At 34.3% G+C, this 21,215-nt stretch overlaps 1 protein-coding gene and 1 long non-coding RNA gene across 3 annotated transcripts in view; one reads left to right on the top strand and one right to left on the bottom strand.

Moving 5' to 3' along the window:
* The window catches only part of LOC111514833 (peptidoglycan-recognition protein LE), a 142,451-nt gene that overhangs the window by 6,262 nt on the left and 114,974 nt on the right, over window positions 1–21,215 (top strand). The window lies entirely within an intron of this gene.
* Window positions 7,417–9,324, bottom strand: LOC141487568 (uncharacterized). Its single transcript, XR_012468447.1, has 3 exons — window positions 8,407–9,324; window positions 8,249–8,341; window positions 7,417–7,947 (listed from the first exon to the last, which is right to left on the bottom strand). It is a non-coding gene; the product is annotated as an uncharacterized lncRNA (long non-coding RNA).

The raw sequence follows: 21,215 nt of genomic DNA, 5'->3' as shown, positions 1-21,215 counted from the left end.
TATTCAAACTTTATTATTATTTATGGTTACTGTTACTGCTGAAATCCATAATCACAATGAAACGATGATAAAACAAGCAATGACCTCATAATATGACCTCGATATTCAACCTAAGTGACAATAAAAAAATCAATGGTCTGAAATTATTACAAATTATTTTTTTAATGTATTATTATGAATTAGTTACATTTGTTGTTGAATGTATAGTTCAAGTAAACGATATAGTGCCCCCTACCTTCCAGCAGTACCCCTTTAATAAAATAGTAGTTAGGGATCTAACTAATCAATAATCATTTCTGATTATATAAGAATCTCAATAACTATATTATATATATATATATATATATATATATATATATATATATATATATATATATATATATATATATATACAGGGTCCTGCAACAGTGGCGCGGTGTTCCATATCTCTATATAGGAAGCAGATAGGAATCTAATTTTCTATAATATTATCTTATTGCTCGAGCTCGACAAAATAAAAATATTGGCGGTCACACAGGGTGTTCGATTTTTTCTGGGCGGATCCCAACTGTATCTTTTTAAATGGCAACCTATATTTTTTATCGCTTTTTCGGTTTCTTCATAGAAAATAAAATAAACTTTATGTATATCTGCTAGATATCTGGTTTTCGAGATATCTAGCATTACAGGTTTTTTTTCCAATATTCGTCACTCAGAATATTTGAAATTATAAAGTGGTGCCAAGTCTAGTTGAAATTTTTTTTTGGTCGAATATTCTACATTGGTAACTCTCTCAAACGATATATCTGAAATCGACCTGTGATATACAGGTCGAAACCTCTACAAATTTCATTAAGTATTCCCTATGGCTAAGTTCAATAGTTTTTCTTAAATGAGCATTTCTTTCGAAAAATGGTCATTTTTTCAAAGCGAAATCCATTTGACGACTGATAAGAATATAGAAAAAATACTCTTTTCTTAAAATATCGCCCATTCCTAAAATTACCTGTTGCTAGATAAACAAGTTGCGAATTACACCACAAAATGGACGTTCTTGAATAGTTACAATAATTTAAAAAATCTCGGAATTTGTGCCATATTCTTTCGGTCTAAAACAACCTTTCAGCGAATGAAATATTTATTGGAAATCAAGTAGTCTGGCAAATGACAGAACAAAATATTTGGCTGCAAATGAATATCGAAATTTTTAGTCAATCGTGAAGTTGAACTGTCGGTATAATTTCATCAGAATGTTGTTATCAAAAAGTGATTTGATTGATATGATTTTCATATTAGGTGAATCAGACAGGAATTGTTTATTGGCAAGTAGAATTTATTCTCAACGGTATCCAGATAGAAGGCATCCAGATGAAAGATCTTTCCGAAAGGTCTTGGGACGATTCGTTGAAACTGGATCTATTAATTATTCCAAACATGAGCGCATCAAGCCAGCTACTAATGAAGATAATGAATTGCAAGTTCTTCTTGCTGTTGAAGAAGATCCTAGTAGGAGTCAACGACAAATTGGGGAAATAGTGGATATAAGTGAGAGATAAGTGAGAGATAAGTGAGAGAGTATTGAAGAAACATCGCTTGCATCCATACCACGTTTAGTTACATCAAGAACTACTGTATGCTGATTTCGAGAAAAGAGTGAGATTTTGCAATTGGGCCATGAACAAAATTCGTCGAAACGAATATTTTTTCAATAATATTTTATGGTCGGATGAATCGACATTCCATAAAAATGGATTTGTAAATCGACATAATTACCATTATTATGCGACAGAAAATCCTCACTTATTGAGACAGGTGGATTATCAACATAGGTGGTCGATAAATGTCTGGGGAGGCATCATTGGAGAATATGTAATTGGTCCATACTTTTTTGAGGGACATATGAATGGTGCAATGTATCTCAATTTCTTACGAAATGATTTACCAGGTTTGTTAGATGATATTCCTCTTGACCTCCGCAATAGAATGTGGTTACAACATGATGGTGCACCTGCTCACTATTCGGCAGAAGTGAGAGATCATCTAAATGAAGTATTTCCCAATAAATGGATAGGACGGAATGGGCCTGTACGGTGGCCCGCTAGATCACCAGATTTGACGAAACTAGATTTTTTCTTATGGGGATACATAAAAAATATGGCTTACGTTGAGCCACCAACTTCTCCCGAAAATATGCGACTTAGAATAACGAATGCTTTTCGCAGCATTACACCAGCTGTCTTGCGCAGGGTAGAACAGTCTTTCAAACATAGACTTCAGCTCTGCATTCAAGAAAATGGAAGACATGTTGAACATATTTTATAAAAGTTTCATTATCAACCTTAATTAAACTCTCCCTTTTGTAGTTTTGTAATTTGCCAGTTGACAAATTTGAATATCTAGAACTCAAGCTCTGAATGAATATAATAACATGAAAAAAATAGTTATTTATAATGTTTCTTTCTTTTAACTTGTTTGGTTTGATATTGCACGATTTATGAGTGAAATTCTGCATCCAATGAAAAAATAATTTTCCATTTAGCAAAAAGTGATAGGTACATACATTTATTTCGTTAAAAAATATTTGTTTGGACACCTTCTAATGTACAAAATTGAAACAAGATATCTTTCGTATATTTTTATCAGTCGTCAAATGGATTTCGCTTTGAAAAAATGACCATTTTTCGAAAGAAATGCTCATTTAAGAAAAACTATTGAACTTAGCCATAGGGAATACTTAATGAAATTTGTAGAGGTTTCGTTGGCGCTTCTTATGGATCAATAATATACAGGGTGTTCCATTTAATATAAGGAAGATTTTGCAAATTTTCATTTACAATATTTGGCAAGCGGTTTTTCTTACCCTGTATATCACAGGTCGATTTCAGATATATCGTTTGAGAGAGTTACCAATGTAGAATATTCGACCAAAAAAAAATTTCAACTGGACTTGGCACCACTTTATAATTTCAAATATTCTGAGTGACGAATATTGGAAAAAAAAACCTGTCGTGCTAGATATTTCGAAAACCGTCAATATTTTCGAAGTGCAGATATACATAAAGTTTATTTTATTTTCTATGAAGAAACCGAAAAAGCGATAAAAAATATAGGTTGCCATTTAAAAAGACACAGTTGGGATCTGCCCAGAAAAAATCGAACACCCTGTGTGACCGCCAATATTTTTATTTTGTCGAGCTCGAGCAATAAGGTAATATTATAGAAAATTAGATTCCTATCTGCTTCCTATAAAGAGATATGGAACACCGCGCCACTGTTGCAGGACCCTGTGTATATATATACAGCGTGACTCACGGTCGATGGTAGGTTATACGTTTCTGGAAAACGCAAAGCATGATTTTGCTGAAAATTCCACCTCTTACATTTCCTTACCTGTTCTATCGATCTAAAATATTTTCAGCATTGCGGCGTTGCCACTTCCATCAAAAAGTCCTAGCAACTTAATTTTTTTAAATGGAACACCCCGTATATTAATACATTTTTGGAATCGCTCGGGTATTGAAATTAAGTACATCAGTACTCTCAATTCATGGAAAGTTGATATTTTGATGATAGTTTGGACAAACTCGAAATATTCAAATAACACCAAGAAATCGACTCCATATCATACAGGGCGTGCTAAAATTACTATCATTTCCATTGTGCATAAAAGTAGTCGAAAGTTCATTTTTTCAAATGAAACCCCCTGTATATTTCTTGATAAATTGAAAGATGGTGAAAAATGCTTCAAGATGATATACATGTCCCTATACCTAAATCGTCAAGTTTTGTGAATAAAGCCGTTTTTGTAGAAAAATATAGATATTCACGTTTTACCTACAAGTGTTGAAAGTGGCATTTCATTTTGTGAGTGGGGATTATTGCCAAACGAGCGTCAGCAAGTGGAGCAAACTCACGAGCAAAATAAAATCACTTTAAACAAATGTATCATACAATTTTTTTTGTATAACCTTACTGCTGATAATAAAAAAAATTATAGGGTCCATGGGATTTGAACACACGATCTTTGGATTACAAGGCATATGTTACAACTACATACGCCAACTCACGTTATTTTAAGGAGGATTATTGGTTAGTCATGAAGGACTTTCTACAGTTGGACTGAATACTACTTCGTCATCGTCAGTAACTTCACAGGGATTTAATATTACCAATAGCACGAACTGCATGTGTGAACTTTTCTAAATGATTTTTTGGAAGGTGTTCTGCTTGAAGTGTTTCTATCAAAGAGATTTTCAATATCAGTTGTACAAAAAATAATTTTTAAAGAATTTGGTTTCTAGGTAGCTGTGGAAATATCAAGCTTATGAATGCAAATATTGATTATTCAAACGAAGTTCTTATGAAATTATTATACACGGACAGTGTGATCAAATCATTGCCAGAACGTGTAGAAAATTCAACCAAATGTATCCTGAATTAACACCAATGAACGAGAGAAAGTTTGTAAGATTACAAAATAATTTCCTTAACTATGGCTCCATGTTAAAAGCGCCTTCAACATTACCAAAACCTGTTACTTCAAGTGAGGACAATACTGTTAACGTTTTGGTATATTTTTATACATATCAAAAAGCTTCCATTCGCAGTGCAGAAAAAGATTTAGGTGTATCACATGCTTCAGTATAAGTAATTTTGAAAAATCACGGAATGCATCCGTATGAATTTACCAAAGTTCAAGCTCTAAAAGCAGAAGACTTCGAACGTAGAATGCATTTTTGTGAATCCCTTTTGATTCATACATAGGAAGATCGGGAATTTTTGTCAAAAATAATTTGGAGCGACGAATCAAAATTTACGAGGGATGGTATTTTCAATAGAAGGAATAAACATTTTTGGGCTGATCATAATCCTCATGTTACAAAAGAAATGGATTTTCAAGAAAAATTTGACCTGAATGTTTTCTGTATTCTGAACAATAAAATTAGCTTTTTTATTTATGAAGATACACTGAATGCAGAGAAATATCTCCAAATATTAAGGACGACTGTAACCAATTTTCTTGAAAATTTACCTTTAGAGGAATATAGGAATTCGTGGTTTCAAATGGACGGAGCGCCAGCTCATTCCACCCAGGAAGTTTCCAGGAAACTTGACGAACTCTTCGACGATCGTTGGTTTAGGCGTTTAGGGCCGTGGGATTGGCCACCGAGATCACCCGATCTCACGCCACTTGACTTTTTTTATGGGGTGCTTTAAAAGAAAGGGTATACAGTACTCCAGTGCCTACCAAAGAAGAATTGCGACGGCGAATAGTGCGGAGTATTGAAGATCTGGATCCGCAGGAAATTAAAAAAGCAACCACAAGTCGCGTACAAAAAAACATTTTAAAGTGTTTAGAATGTAATGGACAACATTTTCAGCATTTATTGTGAAAATGTGATATTTTGTTTACAATTTTGTTATTTTGAATCATCCTATTCTGTTATTGTCTGTACTTTCACATGTTTTAGCCCACAAAATCTTACTTTTTACCTAGAAATGACTGATTTTTGGTACAGTTGTTTCCTGGAAACTTTGAGCCATAGTTAAGGAAATTATTTTGTAAACTTACAAACTTCCTCTCGTTCATTGGTGTTAATTCAGGATACATTTGGTTGAATATTTTACACGTTCTGACAATGATTTGATCACTTTGTTCATGTGTATAATAAATAATTTCATAAGAACTTCATTTGAATAATCCATATTTGCATTCATTTTGGAAGATGATTCGAAACACCGTCGATAACTCTTTGTAAATTACTCATAAAAGTAACCGAACTGCTATAGGTATAGGGACATGATATATCATCTTGAAGCATTTTTCACCATCTTTCAATTTACCGAGTAATATACAGGGGGTTTCATTTGAAATAATGAACTTTTGACTACTTTCATGTACAATGGAAATAATAGTAATTTTAGCACGCCCTGTATGATATGGAGTCGATTTCTTGGTGTTATTTGAATATTTCGAGTTTGTCCAAACTATCATCAAAATATCAACTTTTCATGAATTGAGAGTACTGATGTACTTAATTTCAATACCAGAGCGATTCCAAAAATGTATTAATATACGGGGTGTTCCATTTAAAAAAATTAAGTTGCTAGGACTTTTTGATGGAAGTGGCAACGCCTCAATGCTGAAAATATTTTGGATCGATAGAACAGGTAAGAAAATGTGAGAGGTGAAATTTTCAGAAAAATCATGCTTTGCGTTTTCCAGAAACGTCTAACCTACCATCGACCGTGAGTCACGCTGTATACCAAGTATAACAATTATTAATACGTAGATGAGGTATACTATACCTTTATTAATTGAAGTAATATTTTTTGGCCACATAGAATTCAACTAAGTATGTAGTTATTTTATTTCAAGTTGCCTAGTCAACCTGTTTTACAAGTACCTACAACTGATATGGTTTTATTAGCTTCCTATCTACCCTATGTGCATGTGTGTTTGTGTGCGCTTGTGACTATTTTGCTTTGTTGAAACAAGCGCGAGCGAGCACAAAAGCTGTTTTGTGCGAGCGAGTATCAAAATCGGGGTTGCGGGCGTGTGGGCGGAGGAAGCAGACTGTCAGTCGTAGCGCAAACTGCGGAGCAACCATTAATTTGTTTTGTGATTTTTCGTGTTTTCATAGTTTTTTCGTACCTATGCTAAAATGGATTCTGAAAAGCGTGAAGTGGACAGTGAAAATAGGAGGTTTCTGGCAGAATGGACTGAAAAATATTGTTTTACGCTGGCTAATAGGCCTCAAGCGGTTCCAGTGTGCCTTATATGCAATAAAACTGTCGCTATTGTTGAGAGTGGTAATTTGAAGCGACACTACGAAACAACTCATCAGAAATTTCACAAAAACTTTCCTCTTGGCAGTAAAGAAAAACTTCAATCTCAGTTCTTACATGAAGAAAGCACAAAATTACAAGTTCGTTGCATAAGCGAGCAAGAAAAATCCACAGAAGCAGCGCTATACAGTGTCACACATAAAGTCTGCATCAAATGGGATTTTTTTTTGTTCATCTCTTCAAGCAACTTTTGATATCTCCATTACCCACATAGCAATAGATATTCCAGGTATATTTCATGAATATACATTTAAGGATATTGTATTATGCTATGAATATGCCATGGATATATATATCTTCTGGAGAATATTCCCTGGAAGTGCTCCTGGCGAACCTTTGATATATTTTAAGAATATTCCTTGGGAATATTCTTGGAATATCTTATAATATTCTTAGAATATCTAAGGTATATTCTATTAAGAATATTCCAGGAATAGAACCCGAGGAATATTCATGAAATATTCAGGATATTCTTAGTTTATTGTAGGAATATACAATAGAGAAACACCATAGAATATTCTTTAAATATATTTTATGAATATTCTAGGAATATTTGGAATATTTCAAGAATGTGACGAGTAACCGCTATTAGGCATGTATATATTGCATTTTGATACAAGATTCACACAAGTAATAAAACACATAATATTCATAAACAAATATATTTTAAAAACAATATACACTGAAATATTTGACGTTTCAACCAATATTGAAAATAAAAAATCTAATTCAAAATATTTATTCACTGAATAAAATATTCCTGAATACTGTCATATTACAAATATTAGAAATGTATTCAAATTAGGATGTTCCTACTCTCAAACAAATGTATACTAAAAAATATACTAAAATAACAACTCTGTGAATTCATCAGCACTAATTAAAAAATAATAAATATATCATTTCATTGAAAAAGAAAAAGTGTATTACATCAAGAAATAGGTTAGGTTAGGTTTCTCACTTAGAAAAATTAACCCACAAATGAAGTATTTAAAATGAGTGGTATGATGGGTTCTTCAATGAATTTCACTTACTTAAAGTTATTCAAACTTTGCTCACCAGAATAGTTTTCCTTATATTTGTCCAACAATGCATCAGCCAGTGTTTCAATAGTGATACCTGGAACAAAATGTACATTAACGTTCATTATCACTATTTGAAAGTGGCACAATAAAACTGGAATAAAAATCAAATAGATATTTTTCGCATAGGTTACTCATGAACATTTACAACATTTTATGACTTGGAGAGCAACTTGCATTGTCTTGTTGAAAAGTAATCATTACGTTTTCCGTTCCTTGGCGCACCTGCCTGTACCAGGTACCACTATGTTTCCTTTTTGGCAAATTGATACTATCTTGAAAACGAGTGATAAAAATTATAAAAACAAATGATACAAAAGAATGTGTCATTCACTTACTTTTCTCTATTGAAGATACACAACTGAAATCACTCTAGTTCAAACATGTACTTAGTCAAACCAACAAATCCCACACACCAACTGTCCTCGAACCTAAAATGAGGAAGGGTAGGTTAATCACCATGACTTCACTATCGATACTATTGCATTTTACTTACTTTTCTTGAAGACTGAATAGATGCAACTCTCCTGTTTGAAGATCCAAAATCAAACTATTCGCTGTACTGCAAATTGGACAACCCCAAATTATAAATGGTTCACTGAACGTGACAGAATTATACTTTGATAATAACACCAACACACCATGCATTAAACACGCGAACCTGCCACGTCAACCGCCATGTTGAATCAAATGTCGAATTTAACGCAAACGCAAATGTACCATGCATTAAGGGACAGCCGCTTTCACAGAGCTTATTCGACTGTCGCGCGCTACACTTCAATTGACCAATGAGAAACGTTTACTCCAATTATTCAGTTCCCCATTTCTCTGTTTCCAGAATTTTTCGCTTTGTAATTAAATAATTTCAAATACAAAAAGACAAATAGGATGAGAATTAACCAATTTATTGATGCAATTGGTTCATTTATTGGCCCATTCAAATTTTTTTGTCGTTTCCAACAGTTGCTGTTGGAGCAATTCATCCAGAATCTTTGCGTTGAGTTCAAAAACTGGTTAACACTATCAGGGTTATATACATTAGGTTATGCATTCGATTGAGATCTTCAAATATTTTTGTTTTTAATAATATTGAATTTTTGGATACGTTATTATAAGATAATTCAAAATTCCATTGTATAGAATATTCCAAAATATACCGTGGGGATATATTCTAAGAATATACCATATGGTATATTCGATCGACAATATTCTTAGAATATTCAAGGGAGAATAATCCATTTATAGACATTCTATGCACATTCTTTCGGGAATAATCCTGCCATATTCATTCAAGCATATTCTATGAATATTCTAAAGGCATGTATATATTCCAAGAATATTCTATGAATATTTGGAATATATACGTTCGTTTTATGATATACAGGGAATATTCCATGAATATCTAGTGCTGTGTGGGTAGGTTGTGCTTTGAAAATGATGCCAAATGACATGCATATGACCGATCAAGTGATTTTTCTTCCCTCTCCAATTTGACATTTTTTCCAAAAAATGTTCAGAAAAGCAGTTATTGCTCGAAATTTCGAAAATCGGTAAAGAGAAAAGATGATTGTTTTTTCATTTTTTACCCATATACCAATTTTTAGCTCTTTAGTACAAATTTAGTTTTTTTACAGTTTTTCGAAAATTTGGCATTTGCCGATTTCTCAAATTTAGCCAAACCTCAACAAATTTAGTGCTTTATGCCTAACTTATCTTTTCAACGCATTTTTATTACCAATTGCAATTCTAAATACAACTTATTTCGAAAAATTTAAAACACCAGAAAAAATTATGCCAAAAATGATGCAAAGTTGATACAGTTTTTAAAAACAGATAATTATTTCACTTTATTTCTACTTTTTGCGAAATAGCTTGATACATAAGCATAATTAAAAAACAATATCAATGAAAAGTCAATAATTTATTCTTTACTGCACTTTTCAAACAGTTAAACTTTGATTTACTAATTACGAGTCCTATTGGACCATCCCTCTCTAACTGTGGGGATAATCGTTTCCTAGGATAATGGAGGGATGTAGGATCCAGATGCACTAACAGCACATAAGATGGTGATTGTCTGTCCACGTTCGGCTGAAGTGGCAACACCCACTTGTTTTTGTCCTCTCTTAGCATAAACTTTTCTGACTTTTTCTGAACCGTAGTTATACCGCACTCGTGCACATTAAAGATCCTGTCGCCTCTAAATTTAAACTTTTTCATAACGTCTTCAAGATTTTTTAAAAAAATTCCAACAGCTTCAGAATTGAAGGATGATATACGGTTTATGCTAGTACCTTCTAGACTTAGTACAGAAGACTTAGTTGGGGATTTCTTTTCAGAAATCCTCTTAGCTAATCTTTGCCGGCTAGTTTCTTGTTTGTGTTGAATTTGTGTTTCAAGTGACTACCTTCTGCAAAATCGAAAGCTATTCATCTCAACTTCCACGGTGTAACTCAATAAAACAAATTTTCCAATTTTACTACGTGATCTGCTAACTCTACCTCATGTTGTTTAGTGAAAACTGGTTTCCTTTCCATGCAGTCAATCACAGCCGGAGCTCGATTTTCAATACCTCTTGACTTTAAATGATCACGTAGTGTTGACTCCGGAATATTAAAATTTCTAGCTGCTGCACGTATTTTAGCAGTAGTTGTTTACAGCTGATTCTCGGCCTCCCCCCACCACTATGACGTATTAATTGCTTTTTTTATTGGTTGTTGTTTGGTGAAGTTTTTTTGTTGTGCAGTGAAGTCAAGGCGTTGTGACCTTGAAGTGTCTGGTGCATGGATCGTTCAGATTTTTTTTTTCATATGAGATTTTGTGTGTTTATGTGTGTGTGTAGGAGAATGCACGGTACAGGGTTTCATCATGTGCTTGTTTGTCTATGTACAAACATACGTCTGCATACTTCGAAGATCCTCCAAGTAATAAATGCTCCATCGGTGTTAGGGCACCAAGTTAGTAGTGGAGTGACGTCACAGCAATAACCGTTCAACGGCTAGAGAGCGACATGTTCACTCCACGACGTGTGGCAGAGTAATGCGTATTCATCGGTCTGCCCTCACCTCTCCCGAAGCGATGAAGGTTCGCTCTAGCCCCGCTATCGATGGTGACACAACGGCAGCCGAGGACCGTTTGCCTAGCGTCTACCCTCTCCGAGACCGCAACGACCACTGCTTGCTCGTACCGGCAACTGTTATCGCATCAAGTTGGGAGATGGGCTTGGCTGTGACGTCAGGCATCTCTAGTGGATAGCAACTAGCAATGTGAATCTTTCACGGTTTCATGGTGGGGGTGACTCACACTGTTTAATATAAAAGAAATGCCTGGCACACTATGAAATCAGTAGACGAATATATCTGCAGCAGTTAGCAATTGGTAGAGTGTTATTCAGTTCGTAATAGAAGGAAGACGGTGAGTGTATTTGTCTGTTGGAAATTGTTTATATTTTCGTATATATTTTCATCATGTCCGTTTCAAAAGTAGACTTGAATAAAATTAATAATTTGATTGTACAGGAGGTTGAAATAGTAGAGCAAAAGGCCTTATCATCATTGCCAATTGATGAAGTGTTCATAATTAAAAATATGTCAACTTATTCTACACGATTTGGTAAATCAATTTTATTAACTTTGCAAGATGTGAGCAATGATAAATTATTTAAAACATGGCTACCAAAACGTATTTCGTTGCAATTCAGTGATGACGATATATCTTGTATCAACTCATCAGGTGGTAAATATACGATGATGTATTTAGGACAGAGTCAACAAAGTTTTGCTGGCATGAAAACGCGATCTCTAGTCAAATTCAATATAATTGAATAATAATAGTAATAATTTATAGTGAATTTCTTTAGGTCATAGCTTACGAAGTTTTTTTGGTGTGAAAACGCTAACTCTAGTCAAATTCAATATGATTGAATAATAATAGTAATTATAATGAATTTCTTATTGTTTTATAATATTCATATATTAGATGATAATAATTATATGGAAATATAAACATTACTAACTTAGTTGAATACACTCACTTTGTAACTACAAGTAAAATGGGAATGTGAGTATTATATCACTGAAAAATTGGAGGTTGCTTATTGTTTTTTTTTATTCAATTTCAGTTCCACCATTTAAAGATGTGGATGCAGTACGCAAGTCAAGATTGGGTCGATGTTGTAGATCTCAAATCATCGGTTCAACATTTGTCGTCTAAATTGAAGGTGTTGGGTGATGGAGCCGAACATGCAAGCAATTATGATATGAGTGTATGCTATGATGAAAAACAAATTGAATTATGCCTTCGTGATGCTGAGAACTATTGGAGTGGTGCAGAAGTTTGTAACAAATTTTTGGATAATGAATTGGAATTGTGGCAACTTTGTGATGTTATGATTGAACTGAACCTAAGAAGATTCCTGTATAGCCTCCAACCATACTTGCCAGAATGGATTATTCATCACTTTGAATTGAATGATGAAAATCGAGAGGAAATTGAAGATGGTCGCGAAAATGATGATTATGAGGAAGAAGTTATTTTAGATAGTCTGTATGTTCCTGTAAATCATAAATAATGTCAAATAAAAAACTTTGTATTATTTTCATGTTTTATTTATTTAAATCTCATGAAATACAATAGAAAATGATTACAAAACAATAAATATGATATAAAATACAATACATGATATAAGTCAGTTACAAATAAAAAAAAAAGATCATGAAACAGTACATGATAGAGTGAAAAAAAAGTGTCAATATCTGCTATGAACTGAACCATCCAATGCATTGTATGTTAAAACTGTATCATGCAAAATTAATGCATATACTTTAGTGTTGTCTGGAAACTTGGTCTTCCTCGTCTCAAACTCAATCTTTATATCAATAGTTGATGATTTTGTTGCATTCGGTTGATGAGAACAATCGATGACGAATAGTGGATTCTCTCTAAATTGTCCAATGTCCATCAGAGGTTCACTCATATCTTTATCATAATAACTTCGCTGGAAACTCTCAAAAGCATAATAAGCAGGAGCATCAAGTTTTTTATCGAAATTCAAATTCCAACGCTCATATGGATAAACTTCAGAATTCAAGTATACTCGAATACTATTGATATCAGCAGTTGTGAATTTTGTAATATCCTGTGTTCTATCTTCAGATGTGGTAGTACTTTGGAATGCGATGATGACAAAACGAGGAGTTTCCAATGCGTTAGTTGTTTTGATGGCCCATATGTCTGAAGAAGTCCCACGTAATGATGGTAGTTCATAGAGGTCCCACATACGATACGCCAACTTGATTTTGGCATTCAGACCGCTTTTGTTTATTCTACTCAAAAGTTTGAGCTTGTGTTTATCATCTGGTACAATATGTCTTATTTTCCATTCGATTTTATTTATTTCCAAATCAGCATCAACCTCACCTATATATGAGTTTTTGAATGATCGAGCGATAATCAAAATCAATTCCTGTTTGGCATTCAAGATACTTTTGTTGTAATCTTCAGCAAAACCCATCAAATATTTCAGTGGTAGTTTTCCACTAAAAACATGACTGTTTGTATCCAAGATATCTTGCTTCAATTGTGAAAGTCCCCAACCAGATGTCAATAATGTGTTAGCATGAGATTGTCCAAATGATATCATGGTTTTCATTGTAGATGTTATCCCAGGTTTTCTAACAACAGCCACTTGTTCACCACCCATTTCATAACGAATTTCGTCAAAGAGAAATGCAATTGCATTATTCGAGAGATAGCATGTTTTCGCTACATCTTTGGGGGTGAATTTACCTTCTATGTAAATGAAGCTCTCGGCAATATCTAGTATAACATCTTGATTATTGATTGCAATTCTGATTTCATCCGAATTCCTGAATAGCGGTGATCCATAGGGCTTATATGTGTGCTCATGTAAACTTATGAGAGAATGATCGAGCACTGGTTCATTGAATATATTCAACTTTTCATTGTTTGTTTCGAGCACCATTGTTATTTTCTCACTTTCAATCCAATCGATTTCAAAAATTTAAGATCACTCACAGACAGAGCGTTATGTGCTAACTGTTTAGCATACACTTGTGGAATGAGCTTCTTTTTATGCACACCTTTCTTTTTGATAGTGCAACTCGTTTGGGATTGTTCAATGCGATTTTGTCTATTATAAATGAAACCCATAACAACAGTTATTCGATTTTCTTCAATTCCAAAATAATGAAAATCTCTTCTTCACTTCCAAAATCGATAAGGTTATTTTTTTCATCCAAAATACGCACTGTAATGTTGTGAATCAATTGACGACCTTCTGGACTGACAGGCATATATATAATACTGTGTGGTTCTTTAGTAAGATTGTAGCCAGGTTCAACATCAATATCGAATGAGAAAAGAATGTGGGATTCTTCACCATTTATATATGAACCAGATATTATATTGCAATCTAAGCGGATAAGTCTCACAGTTGTAATGTTTATTGGTAATGATGATTCATGTATCTGATTTGGTGGAAATATTTCATGAGCGAACCCCATCATTTCTGCTATTGAATTTGGATGTGTCAGATCAATTTCATATTTGGATCGCATTTCACATTTGAATGTATTATTATTGGCGTGTAGATAGAAAATATCATCTGCAACGACATCATTTGGTTTTTTATCATGAAACAATCTGAACATGATATGTTTCTGTATGACGGCATTGATCTCTTCTATTTCATAAGCACCACATGGAATTTCAATTGTCAACTTTTGGGGTATCGATGAGTTGTCATTACTGATTCTAAAACTAACTAAGTTATTAGCTTCAGTTATATTATTGATTGTATTGCATCCATAGAATCCCAAAAGTCCTAATCCATAACGACTGTTCCTATCCAATTCAATTGGTGGAAAAAAATCCGCACTCAAGACACTTGTCCCGACAGCTTGTAGCTCGAACTTTCGTGACATGACTGATGAATATTTTGAAACACATTTCAATTTATTATTGTACACAGCAACAGCACATTTGAGACAATTTACACTTTTTGGAAGGTGTTGTATTGTAATAAGTATCATTTTTATTGATACCAATATTCACATCCTCTATATTACAAATACAACACATAGATTTCCGAGGTATAGGACCGTCATTAACATCCGATTCTGAATTTTGATCGTGGTGGTGGTGCTCATAACAATATCTATGTTTCATTATATCGATGTCATCTTGCAGATGCTTAGGCAACTTTTCCCAAACATATGCAATCTCATGTGCAACACATGCAAGTATCACTTCCTTAGGCATATTTGCAAGCATCACTTTATCCATTTTTTTCAAGGTACCATATTTTGAAAACATTCTAAGTGAAAACCCCATTCCCTTGATAGCCTCCCGATCCAGTTTTGGTGTTGAATCCATTTTTATTTGGAAAATTATTTAGAGAGAAACTGCAAGCACAAGTGACCACAGAGAACTGTATTAAATTTCTGTTGTCGATCATAGTTATATTTGATTTTTACATTCGAACATTTTCGAAAGAATCGAGTCAATTCCAATGGTGGGGGTAGATCTCCAAAACTATCGAAATATGTGACTTCTTTCCCACATTTTTTATATGCCACCCAATGTGTTCCTGGTCCACTTATTCCATCTAAATTAACAATAGCTGTCTCGTTTTGTTTTGGACCTGAAGATGGTAATCTATCACGCATAAAAACACCACGAAAATGTGGAATTTTCATTTTTTGTGCATAATAACTGAGATCGAGATCAGTAAGAGGCCTCTGAGGTAGGGGTTCAATTAGTTTTTTGTTTTGTTTGTGGCTTTGTATGGTTTTAAATATAGTCCTAAACCTTTACGGTATGGTTTGAGATATATTCCACTTCCGCGTTTGCCTAATGCTACAGCCTCCATGGTTTTATTGTGACGATTGGCTTCCATTAAAGCCGCTCTGCTGGCTTTTGCCGAATTCACGGCCTTGGTAATACCAGCAGCGGCTCCCGCCAAACTTCCTAGTGCGGATAGTCCAGCAAAAATTGGTATCAATGGTAAAAGTCCACCGATCTTGGGAACAGGAATTATGCGTGGTGTGCGGATTTTCTTCTTTCCACCGGCAGCTTTAAGGTATTTACGTGCCGCCTGCAATGCCACAGTGATAGCTTTTTTGCTATTATTCGTCACAAATTGATTCCCACCAGCTTTCTTCAATACATTTCGCACTTTATGGACTATCCCAGCACCAAATGCAACTTTTTTAATTTTATTTTTCTTCGTTTGTTTCCTCTTACATTTTTTCTTATTGGTACTACAACCCATGCCCATATGTCTTTTCGCTTTCATAATGTTGGTGACAAGTAATGCAGCTGCTCTTTCCCCAATACTCGCGTCCTTCGATTTAACCCTATCCCAAGCGCTGTATTCAAGTTCTTTGTCGGCTAAATGTCTTGCTGCAAGATCGGATGGATGCTTAGAATATTGAATATCGTGTTTTTTGCATTCAATATCTAATTTATTGATTCCAGGGTCGTTACGAGCTAAACGTTGTTTCAATTTTGTACCCGGTCCACAGTATTGATAACCTCCGGGTAGATGTAATTCGAAAGGAAGTTTGTTTATTAAATCATTAACAAAACCACAACCTCTTTTAATTTTACGATCACTTTCAATACGTCCGTATCGTTTGATGGTACACATTGAAATGAATAAGCTAATAACATTTATATAGTCTCCAACCACGGCACGATGCGCATTGTAAAACAGAAAGAAAAGTTTGCTGTAGATAATCTAGATGAGAAATTTGGGTGTGGATTGAATGGACAAAAGGTATTCAGACATGGTCCACTACTTCCATCATCAGTTCGAGGACTCATTATAGGACCTTCAAATTGTGGAAAGACGAATGCAATGATATCACTATTAACACATCCACAAGGACTGAGATTTAGAAATGTGTATCTCTATTCGAAATCACTCAATCAACCTAAATATCAGTACTTGCGAAGTGTTTTGGAACCTATAAAAGGATTAGGTTTCTATACATTCAGCAATAATGCAGAAATAGTGGAACCCTCCGACGCTAAGCCTAATTCTGTTTTCATTTTCGATGATGTGATATGTGAAAAGCAAGATATTATTAGATCATATTTCTGTATGGGACGTCATAAGGATGTTGATTGTTTTTATCTAGCACAGACATATTCACGGGTACCCAAACAGTTAGTGCGTGACAATACCAATTTCATTTTAATGTTCAAACAAGATGAGACGAATTTACATCACATTTATTCAGATCATGTTTCACCCGATGTAACATTCAAACAATTCCAATTGATGTGTGTTAAATGCTGGGAGGACCAATATGGATTTCTAGTCATTGATAAGGATAGAAAAATAGATGAAGGTAGATATCGCAAAGGATTCGATAGTTTTATATACCCATGATCTTGTTTTTTACACTTATTCGATCACTGAATATTGTAGAGGTCACTTCATCAGCGAATTAGGCTATAATTTAAAAAAGGGCATTATGAATACAAAAAAAGATTCTGAAAATCAAAACAATGAAATGAATTTGAAACGTCAACTAGTAGAGACAACAGAAGCTGTCAGGCAGAAATTCAACTCTATCAAGAATGATAATATTGAAAATCGTACGACACTTGAAAGATTGTATGAGCCCATAATGAAACCATTGAATGTTTTATCATCAAACGCTACTTCTAAATCACCAGTGTTATCACCAAATCATGGAACTGTTCAATCTACTTCAAATTATCCCATGAGTACTCCAATAGGAAGAAAACAATCTTTTGGTAGTGTATCATCTGTGAATAGTGACACGAGCACACTTCAAGACGATATGAGAACAACTCTATTCGAAACACCATCATCGTCCCACATCGATTCCTCGGATCCTGACATCTCACCTGTTATGAATGAAAGTGGTGAAGATGTTTTGATGAAACATTTGAATAATGTAAAATCTAGAAATCCAGCATATGATGGAACATTTGGCGTACGTATGGATCCTATTACACAAAAGCTGAAAATGGGAAGTTTAGTGGTGCATTTCAAAGATGGAAACATTTCATTTTGGGATGCTAATAAAGTGAAAAAATATGAATGCGCAGGTAGTCCAGAATTGTATGATATGATCTTTTTGAAGAATCCACGAGATGTTGATAATAAAGAAACTCGTCAAGTATATTCCAAAATATTGAAAATAACGAATGCTCCATATAAACAATATCATCAGAAGAATGGTTTTAAAAATACAAATTCTAAAAAATTTCGTGAAGTTATCAAACCTCTATTAGACTCACGACAATATCCAATAAGAAGTAGAAGTAAAATTGGTGGAGCACTCAAACGAGTGAAAATGGAGAAAATATATAATTCTAAACCTGTGAATTATGTGTACTGGAATTCACCGAAAGAGTTAGTTGCTCGCCTACGATTATTGGTAGCTTCAAAGTCAGCTGGTCATACAGGACATGACAATGAAATAATTTCAATAATTGAAGAATTACGTGAAGAAGGTATAATATATTAACATATTCACATGTAATGATCACTGTCACATCATCATTCAATGCAGTAACATTATCACAGTTTCTCTTTAATCATATTGAAATAGAATGACTAATGAAATAAGTGATGTCAAACGACAAGTTGTTAATGAATTACATAAACCTGCAAGACGTAATTTTCGTAGAAGAATAACCACCATCAAAGGTTTTGCAGATCTATGGCAAATAGATTTAGCTGAACTGCAACCTTATGCAAAAAGTAATGAAGGATACCGATATATACTTGTAGTGATAGATTGTTACTCCAAATATCTGTGGACTGTAGCAGTTAAAGATAAAACAGGTAGTACAGTAACTAATGCAATGAAACATGTACTGAAAGAAGCCAAATACTCCCCCAAACACATACAAAGCGATCAAGGGAAAGAATTTTTCAATAAAAGCTTCTCATCTCTCATGCGAGAATATAATATCAATCATTATTCAACATTTAGCACAAAGAAGGCAGCTATAGCAGAAAGAGTGATTCGTACAATAAAGGGGTGGCTCTATAAGGAATTTTCGATGAGAGGTCACCACAAATGGCTTGATATTCTTCCAACTATAACTAGTAGATATAACAATAAAGTTCATCGTACAATAGGTATGGCACCCATTAATGTTGATCCATCAACAAGATTGATATTCAAAGGTATCAATGGAGTTGGAAAAAAACAAAGTAAACCCAAATTCCGATTGAATGATATTGTACGAATAAGCAAATACAAAAATATTTTTGAAAAGTCTTACACTGCGAACTTTACCACGGAACTCTTCAAGATTGTTAAAATCAATAAAACTTTTCCCACAACCTATAATCTTGAAGATATGAATGAACAACCTATTAGAGGATGTTTTTACGAAGAAGAGTTATTGCGAACCGAAAATCCTGATGTATATCTGATCGAGAAAGTGCTGAAGAAAAGGAAAAATAAAGTATATGTAAAGTGGTTAGGACTTCCTAGTGAACAGAATTCTTGGATTGATGAATCAAATATGCTTTAAATGTATCTAATAATGTATTTATGAATAAAGTAATGTTAAAGTTCATTATTGTTTTCATTTCAATTATATGTAAGTGAATTGAAAAAATATTGCAGCGGTAAACATTGCCCCAACCATTCGCAATGTTCTGTGTATACCAAACCAAATTAATTGTATACTCCATTCCCGCTTAAAATTTTTTTCAACTCACAATATTGAGAACACAATACCATTCCCAAAACTAATCGCTGTCACTTTGAAATGCTTTCTCCAACTCTTTTCGCCAATTATCTCTCACTGATAATGCCGTCTCATAAAGTCGAGTCGACTCCTCAAGCTCTGCCTGTGCTTGCATTCTCGAACGTTGATTGAATTTGTCATCTTTCATGATTTTTGAACGTAGTTCATCTGCTTCTTTGCTCATGTTAGCCAATTCAATTTTCGCTAATGCAATCTTAGCATCTAATGCTTGAAGAGTGTCCTTATTGACACTAATAGCTTGCTCACTCTTTTCATGTTCAGCAATAGCCTTTTGCGCCTTTACAAGACGGCATTTCGCTTTCTTTTTCATATCTCCAAACCGAAGTAATGGAGTGAAAGAAGATAGCGATTCAGTCATCAAATCACCCTTCATTTCTTTGGGTTCACATTTTGTCTTCCTCTTCGATCTGTCACTTTTCGTTGTGGGCTTTTTCTCCTGCAAACCACTTTTCGATTGTTTTTTTTCTTTCAACTCAGTGACAATCGATGAAGATGCATTATTAACCTTCCTTTTGATAGTTCTGGATTTTTTATCAACACCAAGAGGGGGGGTAGATGAAGGGTGTTTGGATGATGATGATTGTGAAATGATTGGAGTTCCAACGATAATTTGTTGAATTGGTTCCGGCACATCTGCGAAGTTAACGAAGTCGCTAATATCAAAATCACTTATCGAGTCTTGAGACTGTAAATGTAATACTGGAATATTTTCAAAATTAGTGTGATCGATATCAACAAGTGGTGAACCATCTTCAGCAATCAATAGTGGCATGGAGCTCATGATAATGATTATTTAGGTTTGGAGGAATGATATGTGATAGCAATAGAATGTGGATAGGAAAGGTGATGATGTTACTGATACTTCACCTTTTATAGAAGAAAATAAACTAGCGCATGCGCTCTTTCGTCAACTAGCCCACTCTTTCATCGACTAGAGATGCCATATCCTTCTCTCCCACTTAAAACGAGTCAAGTGATAGGTGGGAGTCGTACCACTTCCGTTTCCTATTCAATCGTATAAGTCGACTTGCGATCCTGAAGTTCATTCATTCACTCTCTACAACTGTGAGCAAACAACAACAAGATGAATTCTGCAAAAATAAATGCTGCATTAAATAGAATATCTGCTGTTGATGAAAACAATTGGATAGACGAATCAGATGATGATGATGTCAATGTTCCGCTAGAGGAAGTGATAGTTGAAGCAGAAGATGTTGGAGTCGATGAAGATGAGATAGACGAAGTTGAAAACGAGGCCAACCAAAGCGACGAAGATGATGACGTGATGGAGTTTGAGAGGGTCATGGATGAAGAAGGAGATGATGAAGGGATAGAAGCTGACACAACTGAAGGCGATGGTGCTTTGAGGATCGGTATGCGAACGCTCAATGTCAGTGAGACATTGGAAGATCCCTTGGATTTGTATTGTGCAATGGATGCATACGTATTGATCAGCACAATAGATGGAGAGAACAAAAAACTATGCTGGTGCTGCTTTCGGTTTTATTCGCATAG

This window comes from Leptinotarsa decemlineata, unplaced genomic scaffold (genome assembly GCF_025532065.1).
Source record: "Leptinotarsa decemlineata unplaced genomic scaffold, Ldec_3_MD MMD2_P_RNA_scaffold_4, whole genome shotgun sequence".
Lineage (NCBI taxonomy): Eukaryota > Metazoa > Arthropoda > Insecta > Coleoptera > Chrysomelidae > Leptinotarsa > Leptinotarsa decemlineata.
This window is presented reverse-complemented; position numbering and strand designations above follow the sequence as displayed.